At 46.4% G+C, this 12848-nt stretch overlaps 1 protein-coding gene across 1 annotated transcript in view; it reads left to right on the forward strand.

Moving 5' to 3' along the window:
* The first annotated feature begins 692 nt into the window (after nt 1-692).
* The window catches only part of RASGEF1C (RasGEF domain family member 1C), an 86718-nt gene continuing 74562 nt past the window's right edge, over nt 693-12848 (forward strand). The window contains exon 1 of the mRNA XM_080398463.1: nt 693-801. The gene's annotated coding sequence lies outside the window, so the exon portion shown is untranslated. The remainder of the gene's footprint in view (nt 802-12848) is intronic.

Raw genomic sequence — 12848 nt, forward strand, 5'->3', positions numbered from 1 at the left:
CGGTAAGATGGCCCTTCCCCAACACCTGCAATAACCTCTCATTTGCGTAAGGAGGATATTTACTCCTCCCTTCCCAGGGAGCCCAAGTCGCTTTGCTTTCTAAGGACATGCACTTTAAGAAATAAGTAAATAAACGTTGCCCCTTATTTTCACCTGCTGCGAGCCAGACGCTTCCACTGAAACCTCAGGTCCGTGAGCACGGGGGGCGGCCGGGGCTGCGCGCTGCCGCGGAGCGAGCGGGGGGGGCGCACGGCAGCCGCGCCGGGGGATTTCGATCAGCACGGCTGCCAAAGCCAATTATCAGGAAGAAGACGATATAATTATATTAGGGAACATCTGTACTTCATTAAAAGCCCTCGCGGGGCGGACTCACGCCCGGCCACGTTATGCACAGGCGCTCCCAGCCGCTCCTCGCCCCCCGCCACCGTGCGCTGCCGCCGGCGCCACCGCCCCGGGCACAGCCGGCCCCGCTCCCGCAGCTGCACCGCCCCGGGGCAGCGCCCGGCTCCGCGCCGCCCCCCCGCGCCCCCGCCCCGGGCGGCTGCACCTGCCCCCGCGGCCGGGCCGCCCCTCCCGCCGCAGCCGGTCCCATCCCGGGCGCGGCGGGCAGGCGGCGCTCTGCGGCCGGGCTGCGCCGGGGCTCCGGGGCGGTGCGGCGCGCTCCGCTCTTCCTCCTCCTCCTCCACCGCGGCGGCGGCGGGCAGATGCGGCGGATCGTGGGGCGGCTCTCGCCCGCAGCGGGCTCCCGTCCCCCCGCCGCCCCCATGGACGGCAGCGGGGGCAGCAGGCGCGCGTAGCTCGGTGAGTCCCGCCGCGGCCGGTCCCGGTGCCGTCCCCTCCCCCAGCACCCTGCCCGCCGGCAGCCCGCACCGCCCCGCACCGCGCTGCCGCAGCCGGGAGGATGCTGCTTCCCTCTCCCGCGCTCCCCCCGCCGCAACCCCCGCGCCCCACGCGTGCTGGCGGCGGGGCCCGGCTGGCGGCGGCGGGGACCGGCCGGCGGGGCCACCTGCTCCCTGCGGCGCGGCCCCGGCTCCCCGCGGCGGGAGCGTCACCCCGGCGGGCCGGTCCCTCCTGCCGGGATGGGCTTGGGGAGAGCGCTCCCGGCTCCTGGCGGCGAGCGCCCTGCCCGCCGCTCCGGTGGCGTCCTGGGCGGGGGGGGCTTGCAGTGGGACTCCCGAACATTTGTTCCAGGGTAGGACTTTATATCATATCTCGGAGTTATTTTCTTTCAGCTAAATTTCATTTAAACTGGCTCGGCAGTTGTGAGAAGCTCAGGGGAAAACGTCAGCTTGAGGACTGTTTTCTTTACCTTGGGTTTAAAGACGTTTCTCTTTATATTAGGTCATGATTTATGTTTGTGAAATAATCTTGTTGTGATTTATTTACTCCTGGAATTCCAACAGTCCTCTAAAACAGGCTTGTTAGAGGCTGGAATAATCAGCTCCAAGGCACAGGCAGTGCCCTTGGTCGTAACAGGTGCAATGTGCATATTCTTATGAACAATGAAATGGTTTCAGCATTCAGGTTTATTTGTATGCTCTGCATTTCGGTGACTCTGAAGAAATTGTCATGCTATGTTATGTCAAAGATGCGCTTACAGCATGAGCGTGTCCATAGTACCTAATTAACAGGACACGGGAGCAGCTGCACAGACCCTGGCTGTCAGTGATGGCTTTAATACCCAGGGTATTCCTGGGTGACACTGTATAGCTTGGGGTATTTTCATGGCTTGTGTGGGGGCCCAGACTGGGCACTGGCCCCTCAGCGATGTTCTGGCACAGTATGAAACACTCGGAGATGAGGGGGAATAGAGAAGCACAGAGGAGGAACCGTTGGTGCTCAGATTGTATTTTCTAGAGTTGATGGTCCTTTCATACAATTCCCTGCCCCTGTATTTTCTGAGTAGGGTGGTAGTGGTGGCACATCTTGTGTCATTACTGAAACCTAAAATGCTGACACTTATATTCCACAGAAGAGATTTCCTGGGCAGGTATTTCGTAGATAAAAAGATAATCATTGTTTTAGTATCTTCATGGGCTCTGTTTTTATGGCAAAAATCCAGAGTGACACCATATTGGTAATTGACTTAATGGAAGTCATTCAGGAGTTAGAGCTGTAGATCAGAAGGAAATTAAACTGGAATTTAATTATTGCTCTCAAGACAATATAGCACAAAAGGTGTGTTCCAGCAGCCCTCGCCTCGTGCTGTGGGATAGCTGTGCTTTGTGGTGCAGCCAATGGCACCTCCTGCCTGGAGGTGTCTCTGCCCTCCTTGGCACTGAAAGATGCACCTTGCTGGTGCTCTGCTTTCCAAGATTCTTTAAATCTCACTTTGTTAGGGACAGGAGCAGGAGTGGACTGCCTGTGTAGGATGGGTAAGGATGACTGGGTAATGGGGTGAGGATGGGGAGTGAATTCATTTATTACCCTTCAGCTTTTTATAGATTACGACAAAGAAGTGGTTAAAAGCAAAGGAGGAATCAAGGCTTTAGCCAGGGGAAAGTGCCTGGCAATGAAGTCTGTTAGAGCTGTCCTCCTGGGTGATACTAGAGGAGGCACCAAACAAAGTGAAGGCACCAGAGATGTCTAAGAAGTCTTAGCTTATTGTCAGAGATGCTGTGAGACTGCACAGGCTTTGATTTATGCCAGGTAGCTTACCCTGTCATGAGAGACTGTGCTTCTTCCTCCAGGAAAATGGTGAGAGAGGTGGGTAATGTCTTCTGGGGTACTCGGTCCCCCCCAGTGGTGGGGTCTGCCAGCCCATGCTAATGAGCTGTAATACCAGGGAACTTTGTGGTGTTCTGTAGTACCTGCAAACCTTGGGTCAGCAAAGCGTCTTGCAAAGGAGGTGGAGAAACAGAACCAGCACTTCTACTGCTGCATTAACTTCTCTTGGACTCCTTACAGCCTCCCCCAGCAGCATAATTCCATCCCTTGTAGTTCTTGGTTTATGGCAGGTGAAGTTAGGAATATACTTCTGCCTCCTCAGAGGCACAGCATGTTGTATAGCTCTAATTTAGCTAACCAAGGAACATAATTACCTTTGTTAACCCTTCATAAGGTGTGACTGATCCAGCTCCCTCTGGTTTACTAATTTAAAAGTTGTGTGCACTGTTAAAATACAGCACACTTCTCAAAAAGTTGAGGAGAAAGTATTTCTATTATACCGTTAAGTCAACGTCACCTAATGATGTTCAGCTGAAAAGATCTAAAGCATTATTTAATCAAATTTGGGGACAATAATCTTAAAAGGATTCCTTAAAAATCCATAGAAATAATTAGCAGCCTTATTTAGCATCTTGGGCGATTTGTGCTGGCGAGAGAGTGATTTGTCCTTTTCACATCACTGGCAAAGCGTGATGTTGCTGTGCGGGTGCTGGATAATGTTTACAGATCTGCTAAAGGCATGAAGCTCTGGATACTGGTCCTCTAATTGCCTGAGGCTTGTCATGCTATACATGCTTGTTCAACAGAGTTTTGAAAATCATCTCTGGGAGTCAGTTATTTGTTGATTTGGTCAGGGATGTGTCCATGCTGCAGCCAAGGATGTAGCTTGAAGCCTCTGCTCTGTAGGAGTGTGTCTGTGACCACGTGGAGCTCGGTGCACCCTAAAGCTGCAGGTACCTGAGTGCACCCATGCAGAGTGCCTGTGTCCTCTCTCCACTCACTTGAGGCACCTGCACGAAATGAGTCCAGGTGGGGTAGATCCAAGAGCAGAGACTTCTAGATGCTCTGGTCAGCTACCTTAGAAACTTGTAGCCCCGAGCCATTAGTTAGGCCCAGGGGTTTAGCAGGGTGTAAATTGAGTTACATGTTTCAGATAGCAGAGATGAGAGAGAACAGGTGTAATTAAAATGAACAAGGGGGATCCAATGCCTTTTGCTGGGTACTGTTGCTTTCTGTATATCAGTTAGGAGAAAATGTGTTCTGGGTGCTGCTGATGGCACATGGTGTTTGTGGGAACTGGGTGACAGTGCCTGTCCTCTGAGGAAGACCTGTTCTCTCACAGTAGACAGCTAATAAATGAAGTAATAGTAGTAGATTTAATCTGTTTAAATCTGTGTCGTGAGTTCCCTAGTAAACTTCATTTATTCTTTTTTTTCTTATTTCCTTGCTGAGAGACTGCTCTGCCTGTAGAATAGTAGTTCACATGCTCTGGAGTACAGCTTTCTGGTAGCATCACATTGGTTAAGTTAGAAATGTTTTATCTAAGCAAACTCACTCGGGATGCTTTTTCCCACCTGCAGGTTTCTTCAGAGATGCAGAAGCTTAGCAGGTGTGCAGGAAAGGCCTTTCCTTTGCTGGTCAAATGTTTGCTAATGACCTAAATATAATTTCTGGGAATTTGTGTTTGGTTTGGAGCTGGGGAGCACTTTTCTCTTTTACCCTCTTTATAGATTCAGAGGATTTAAGCATATGATTAACATTAAACATGTGAATATTCTCCCCAGACTAATTTTTTAGATCAAAGGCAGAATGCTCAGTATGTTGAGAGGATGGAGCCCACAACCACTAAACGCAAGGAGCTGATCTGCTGCTATGCTTGTCTAAAAAGAGTATGTGATATGAGTACTTTGTATTTATGTCTATCTGTGCCCCAAATCCCTCTGCTAACTGCTGTCTTGATGTTCCTTATCTACAAAGCGCTTACAAGCATTAACAAACCTTTGTGATGCTGCTGAGACTTGTTGTTATCCCCATTTTTCAGAAGATGCTGGGAGAGTTTGGTGATCTGCTGAGACCACTGCAGGTTATGGACAAAGCTGGGCGTTGAACTTTAGGCTTTTAATTCCCAGCGCTGTAAGGCAGGGGCAGCAGCACAGCTCTCTGGCAGTACTTGATTAAACATTGCCATCTTTCACAGGATCAGAACGCTCCCCAGATTTCCATCCCAACACAAAGGCTTCTCATACAGTCTACTGGCTCAGACTCCAATCCAAAATACAGTCTGTCTGCAGAAATAAGCGGTAGCCTCTTAAGGGAAAGAATCTGAGAAAATTTTGTATCTGTCCTTACTCTCAGTCTTGCTGGAGAGCTGTTGTGTCAAGACTCCGGTAACCTGAATGGTTGGAGCTTAAGAGGAAGGGGGATTTTTCCATCTTCTCCTCCTGTAAGTGCAGTGATTCTTGATTTCTTTTGCTGATTTAAAAATACTCGGAATGACTTTACAGAGCAGAGAGCCTGAATCCATGCATATAAATATGCATACACTAGGTGTGTATGCCTGTGAGCTGGCAGATGAATCTGTTTCCAAATCTGAGGTTTGTGTTGTGTCACTTTTGGCTCCAAGTTGGTTGTACTTCATTTTCGGTTTTGGTTGTTTTCTTTTTCTTCCTGGGTTTATTATGCTTCATTTCCTTAAATTAGAAGAATTTCTCAAAAGAGAACGGGCAAACTTCAAACATGAGGGAATGTGCTTTGCACTGCTCTTGCCCAGCTGCGCTCAGGCAGGGCAGCGTGGAGGTGAGAGGTGGGCATCTGCCATCCTCGCTGCTCAGCCCTTGGGTAGCAACATCCTCCCGGACCACTGTGGGATGCTGGGGTCTTGAAGCTGTGGTGGCCAGGCAGGCTCTCACTAGATCCAGTAACAGTGGCAAACGCAAGCTTCCACATGTTTTGAAGTTTTCCTTTAAGAAATGTGATTCATCAAAATCCAATGTCTTGTAATATAGGACAAGTGACAAATTTGCAACAATCCTTGAGCTTCCAGCAGGATAGCTATCTGCTGTACCCGCACGTATAAACGTGCATGAGGGACATACAAGCCCTAATTGAGGATTTACTACCTTTACGTGCTTTGTGAATGAGCCACAGCCATCCTTAGCTTTTCCGTGTGTGTAATGGCATCTTTCCCTCTTTCTTTTTATCCTCTGTAGGGAACCTGTGTTCTCTGAACTAACATTCCCGTCCACATGTGACCCAATCAGCCTTCATCACTGCTCGCTAGATCAGAAACTTCATTAGTTAATAGCAGTGCTGTTCTTCCTTTTTGTCCCTACTACAGCTAAGCTCGTGGCATTTACAGAGTTGTTAGTCATTAATATTCTTTGTATTCTTCATCTTTGGCTTCAGAAAAGAAGGCCTTTCATCTTCTGCTTTGCTTTGTTTTTTAGAAGAAGCCAAGTTTGACTGGAGGAAAAAAGAAACCAAAAAAACATTTCTCTCCTGCTTTCTTATAAGCTTCCAAGCAGTCTCCCCTGCTGACTTTGTACTTTCACAGTAGACAAACATTGACTTTGTTTTCACAGAATATAGCTAGTTCATTTTTTTCTTGGTTTACCTTTTTGGTTATGCCTCAGCAGCTTGACAGGACAGGATTAATTAGCAGCGACTGTCTTACTTTGCTGAAATTCTCATTCTTTCCACAATTCTTCCATCAGATTTATTGTACCTAAAGTCAAGTAAAGAGAACATAAGCATGTGTCTAACTTAGAAAAATTGTCAAGGGTTTCCCAGGTTTGGAGCCTAGAAAGTTACTGTGATTGGTCTGTTGATTCTTGATCTTTTCTTTTTTAAAGAAATCAAAATGCTGATACCCAGGAGTGTGTTTTAACTGTGCCTACTTGGGCTGAAGTGTGCATGGGCAAGTGCAATAATAAGCCACGTTCCTCAGTTGGGGAAGGCTTACTCTTCACTACTAAATGCTCACTACTTGTAAGTAGTCGTATCCTTTCCTGATCTGTAGTGCTAACTAAACAGAAGATATGGAGGCGCAGCACTTGATCTCTGTGATCATATGGAATCTCGCAGCTCGTTTCTGAAGAGCAGGACCAAAAGCAAAAAAGACCTTCTGACCTGGGCTATGTGTTTGTTCTTGAGGTTCATTAAATGCTTTTTTTGAATGTGCCAGTAGCTCATATGCATTCTGCTCAGGTTTCCTCGCTCCTAACTCTGATGCAGTGCATATCACAGTGTGATCATTAAGTGTGATTACCACATTTTTGACCTATTTAAAAATCTCCGGCTGTGAAATTCCAAAGATTCTAATTTAAGCTATAAAACAGATTATTAATGTGCCGTCGCTTACACATTTCATGGCTCATTTCCTGATTACAGTAATTTTGAATGTGTACGTATAGTCTGTTCCAATGCACGTGTATAAACATCATACACCGTGTACAGCCTGGTCATCTGGGATTGGAGCTCATGTTCCATGTTTCTTCCACAAATTAAAGCAGATAGAAAGCTGCAGTGTTCCACATAGCTTCAGGCCCCTTGCCAGCACCATTCTGCAGGGCTGGACCTCAGAAGGGGGTATGGGAATGAGGATCATGCGTGGATGCAGAAGTTGGGCAAGAACAGACTTTAGGAACATCTTCACGTGGTCCCTTGCTCTGCCCTGCAGACTGGAGAAGAAGCACCACTGCTCAGCGGCCATCCCTGGATAGCTGCCGGGGGACTTTAGCTGTACACAGGCAAGATGCTATGTGTACTCAGTGGGTCTGCAGAGAACATAGATGGCTGTTGAGATTTTCAAGTTTTTTCCATCACTTCATTCAAATCTGTCATCTTGTTCATGGAACTGAAATTCAGCAGAGCTTCCTTACCCACGTGCACAGGAAGGGGTTTGGGGTTACAGTTCCATGGGTCACTAATGCTTTGGCCATTAGGATGATACAGTATGAAACAATTCACCGGGGTTACAGGTGCAACCGCAAACAGTGGATCCAATAGAGAAATTCAGTCTGAAAGATCAAGAGCATGTGAAAATGTTGTATAAATTATCCTGTGGCCCAGTCACTGCATGAGACCTGAATCGGTGAGGCACTTCTGTGCACGCTTATATTACTGAGTCTACTCCTGGTGAGGATGTAAAGAAAAGCCTATGTCTCACCAAGTTCCATAGGATTAGTTATATGCTTAAAACTGCATCTAGAGATCTCTTCCTGAGCTAGGAGCATGCTTAAAACTAAGCATGTGCCTGGCTGAGTTTGGTGGCGTGGTCCACAAGGGACTCACCCTGCAGTCCCAGTGTCCATGGTTCTGGCTTCCACATCTTTCAGAAAGCAGCATCCCTTGGGTTTGGGAATGAAATCTTAAAATCTGTGTTGACTTCCCACTTAGAGACTGGGTGTGCATTTTACTTCAGTAACAGCTTGTTCCAGTTCCCTTCCTGTAATCTGACAGCTGGAGCTGCTGCAAATCCAGTGGTTTTAATAGTTGGAGGTGTTTCTGAGTCTCTAACATCACCCCCACTGTCACCTGGTCACAGATACGGTGGGGTCCTCTGTGCTTTTCTCAGAGGTGCAGGTACAATACCTATTGGCAGAAGAAGGAGGGGAGAGGGGGAAAAAAGTGAATGACAAGTGAAGGAGTTAATTTGGCTTATTGATTTATCATTTTGGGTCATGGCACATGATCAGAGTCCTGACCTGACAGAATCAAGTAGCTCTGTTGCTGAAGTTGTTTTGGTTTTGTTTGGGGTGGTTGTTTCGTGGTTTGTGTTTTTTTTATTCATATATTGTGTTTATTTATTTGTATATTGTGTTTATTGTTTATTATATTGGTTTAAGTGTTTGTCATTTTAGTAATGGTTACTGCGTCAATCACATCCAACACAAGTCAGGAAGCGAGCAAGGTTTGGAAGATCAGGGCTAGAAGTCTCTTTACTTTTCTCTCTTTAAAATCCATTGTTACAACAAATTGACGTGTATATTAAACCTGTAATCTTGCAGATATTTTAAATAGTTGAATAATTTGGGGCATGTGAGCAGTTCTTCAGAAGTCAGTGGAGGACAGTATGTGAGCCTGGGCATAGGCTACAGGCTCTTAGCTATTTAGCTCTTTTCTTGCTGCCATGTCAATTTCTTGGCTCTTTGGTCCTGCGTGAGCTGTCAGATATGGATGCTTGCCTCTGTGTGAGATTAGCAGTGATTTTATACAAGTTTGGGATGCAGGATGAAAGCAAGGTGAGATGTGACCCTTCTCTTTCAGGACCTGGAGGTGAACCACTTGTGCCTTGTGCACACAACATGAGAGGTGAGAACCAGGCAATAAGCCATGGTACTTGTCCCTGCTAAGGAGCGGTGTCCCTTGGCATTTTCTGTCCTACTCAATGGAGAGGTGCAATTAGTGCTCCTCATCTCCGAGCACTGCTGGAGGACAAAGTTAGCAGCCTCTCTCACGGCTGCTGCTGTCCCTAGACCTGGAGGAGAGATTTCTGTTCCTCTCGGCCTGTGGAGGCTGCCAGTACAAGCCTTGCGTGCTGATTCTGTGCGTCAGGGACAGGATTTGTGCTTTTGTTCCTGGACTGTGCATATGTTAAACAGCATTTCAGCTGTTCAGTGTGTATTGCTTTAAAACACCAGCAATACAAACTCTGTAAAGGCAAAGTCGCTGCCATTTGTTACTTGGCTGATGGAGAAGATTTGAATCCTTCTGTCTGTCTCCCAAGTGAGAAGTTGGTTGTGAGGCTGGCTAAGCCTTGGTAGGAGATATTGCATAGTGTACACAGCTGGGAAAGCATCAGCTTGTTGTTTGCAGTTGTCTTATTTCTTAATGTGGTGTAGTAAATTATAAATGTACATAAACACCTACGGAGCATTTCATTCATAAGCTGCCAGACTGCAGTGTGCATTTTGAAATTGCTGGTTTGGGGTTTGTTTTTGTTTTCTAGGAAACTTCATTATCTGATACTAGGCATTTCTTAAAAATAAATATAAATCACATGAGAACCATGTGTCCATTAGTGATTCTGCCAATAAAAATGTCATCTTTTTTTCATTCCATGAAAGATGTGCAACATCTTTTTGTTCTTTATGGCACGGTTGTTAGCTGTTATTATGTCATTTCAGGAATGTCATTATTTGCAGACTGGTGGATTGTGGGGCTGGGAAGCATGTGCCACAGCGTCATGTAGGCCAACAGAAGTATTTGAGGGTATAGATAAGATTAAGGAAATGTGCAAGAGGTTTGTATAAATAGGGATGGTTACGGTTAAGTCCCTCTTGTGGCATTACCCATATGCCTCTTTCTTCTGGGGCATAGCAGTGCTAACAGCTACCCAGTTTATGTATTAAAGCAAGCATCTTCCCAAGTGGAACCACAAATGACAGCAGAATTATGATTAAAGGGCAGTCAGTACTGATGGCAAGCCCAACATAAAATACAAGTCTGGCTGCAGTTCGGAGAATGTGCCCATCTAATAAGCAGCTTAACTTGGTGTATTACTGTGAAATAGAAAGAACCATGAAATATGTGATGTGAATAGTAGGCTGGATTTCCCTGTCACTTCGTATTTATGTTCCTGGAGCTGCCCTGGCTTCGCCAGGGTTACTTCTGAATTACGCCCAAGTGCATTAGAGGTAGATTTCCACTTCTCAACACCATTTGTTTGGTTTTTTTAATGTGGAAACAGCAGTGTAATTTCTCTGTTGTGTCTCTAGATTTGAAGTTTACATATCGGAGAAAATGCAGCCAGTAAGACTAATTGATCCAAATGTTTTATTTTTACTGATCAGATGCTAACTGCTACAACTTCATTCAACTCCACTAAAGAAGACAGGTGGTTTTCCTTTCTCATTAATGGGAGTTGGATTGGACCATTAAAGGCCAATTTCAGCAGAGATATTAGCAAATACTAAGGCTTGATCCACAGCGTTTTGCGGTCAATAAATCAGCAATTGCTATCTACACGATAGTAGGTCTAGTAGACGTTTGAGTGTCTTTGAGAGGGCTTGTCTCTAGTATCACTTCTTTAAGTTTTCTGAAATCTGTTAAATTGAGATAAATCCAGTGACTTGTGCATGTCTATTGGAATTGTTCAAAATTTATGTTCTTTACTGAGAATAGACTGTGGCCTGCTGTGCTTGGGTAGGGGAAATAGGAGCTTTTCCCCTTGGCCTATAAATAGCCTGCCAAATGTTTGTGTTCTAAAGGAGGTGTTCAACCAACCGCTGAAACAGTATTTCGAAACTCCTTTAAATCACTTCCTAATCGTTTCTGTTACGGATAGCCACATTTTGCTTTTTGTAGGCTTTTACATGCATGAAGTTCCCTTTTAAGATTGTTGTCTCTCTCTCTCTCTTGCCTCCCCTCCTAGCATGATTCTTCTCCTTTACAAGCCATGTCCAAATATCTCAGTGGTATGTTTGTGGAAAGAAAAGCCTATTGTATAAGGCTGTGTGTATGAGTGTTTCAGCATGTAGCACGAGAAATCTGAGGTTCTGTCTTGCACATCTTCTATCTTGATGTTTTGACAAGTCCCATTTAAAAACTCTTATGGCAAGTGATTTTTATGAGCACATGTGGAGAGGAATGTGTAAAGTGCTTGGGATGGTAGGGACTAGGAAGACGCATGACAACTGCTTTGTGTAAGATGATCTGTGTTCTGAGGAACAAATGGTGCATTGAGATGACAAATGGAGCAGCGGAGGTGCAGCTGGGCTGCAAAGGCTGTTCGATAGCGGAGGTACCGCTGAGCGGCTCGATGAAAGGATTTTGTATGCTGGTCAGTATAAACAATTTCCTGTTAGGTTTGAGCTTTCTTATAAATTAATGATATAATTCTCATTGATTTAATTAAATGGGGTTCCAGAGTCTTGGTTTGTAGAGTTTCCTGGTAGTGGTTTTATAACTGGAAGAGTTTTAGGCAAATAAATGGCCTTTATTTTCTTGCTTGCTTGGGTGGGGTGTCTGGTGATAATTAGTGCATTTGTCAAGGCGTCCTTCCGTGTTAAGAGACAGGCTGTTACCCACTTTTGATAGACGGAAACAGAGGGACAGTGAGATTATGGGACTTGTTCAGAGGCTGCTGTGTGATGTAGCAGAGCACAAGAGTTAAGTGCTGGCACCTTAAAAGCCAGACTGGTCCCTTGAGTCGTGTATTGCTCTTCCTTTGGGCTATGCTGTGCCTTTGCCCTTCCTCAGGAGGGCAAACAAATACCACACAAATCTGGCACTGTTCCTTGCACCGGCCTCCCAAAGGCAGACAGGGAAGAGAGGGTGCTGACCTGTCCCATCAGTGCGCTGGGGTGCTTGGTGAAGTGGGGAGCAGATGCCTTTCAGCTGCAAAGGCAAAGAGATCTGCTCCTCGTTTTTCGTCATGGTAACTGCAGAAACTCTCCCTCGGTGCAGACCTTCCTCTGGAGCTTGAAGACTAATCTTAGCCCTCTGTTGCAAAGGTTTGGGAAAGCCAATGAGCATCAGTGCGCAAATGGCCTTCCAGCATCTGAATAAAGAGCACAGTAAGGAACCCAGTTTCATTCCCATCGAGGTGTGATTCACAAGCTGCCTGAGGACCTGGGGACCTTGTACTGATCTGATTTGGAAAAGTGCATCGGGACTGAAGGCAGAAGCCAGCCAGTAGTGTCCCAGAAGGATGGAGAGGGGAACCAAAGCAAAAATTGTAGGGAAAGTAGTAAAAACTGACACTTTCAACTTAGCAGGTCTTACTTTCAAACGTCCTCCCAGGGGAAAGGTGTTTGGGAGAGCATCACTTAAGTCTTTCACGTGGCTCTGGCTGAAGTCTCCATAGTAATTTGGAGCTCAGAAGGGGGATGGGTTTGCCCAATTTCTTTCCCAGTGAATCTAGACAGTTCCTGGTTTCCATGGTGCCAGAGCCATGAATGCGGACACAGCACCTGCCTGGTTGATTCCATGGGAAAATACCCCCTGCCCAAACTCAGGGCCAAAGTCCTGGTCAGTAGAGCTGGGTTGGGATGGAGCAGTGGTCCTGCACATGATGGCCTCTTCCCTTTTCACACCTGCAAAGCATCTAAGGCACAGCTCAGCCAGCAGTTTCCTTCATTGGTTTGTGACAGGAGGGAGTGAGGCCAAGGTCCTCCTTTATCAATAGGCCAGCTTTAAAAAATAATAATAATAATAAAAAAACCAAACCCCAAACCTCT

The sequence above is a fragment of the Falco punctatus genome (assembly GCF_963210335.1).
Source record: "Falco punctatus genome assembly, chromosome: 8".
Lineage (NCBI taxonomy): Eukaryota > Metazoa > Chordata > Aves > Falconiformes > Falconidae > Falco > Falco punctatus.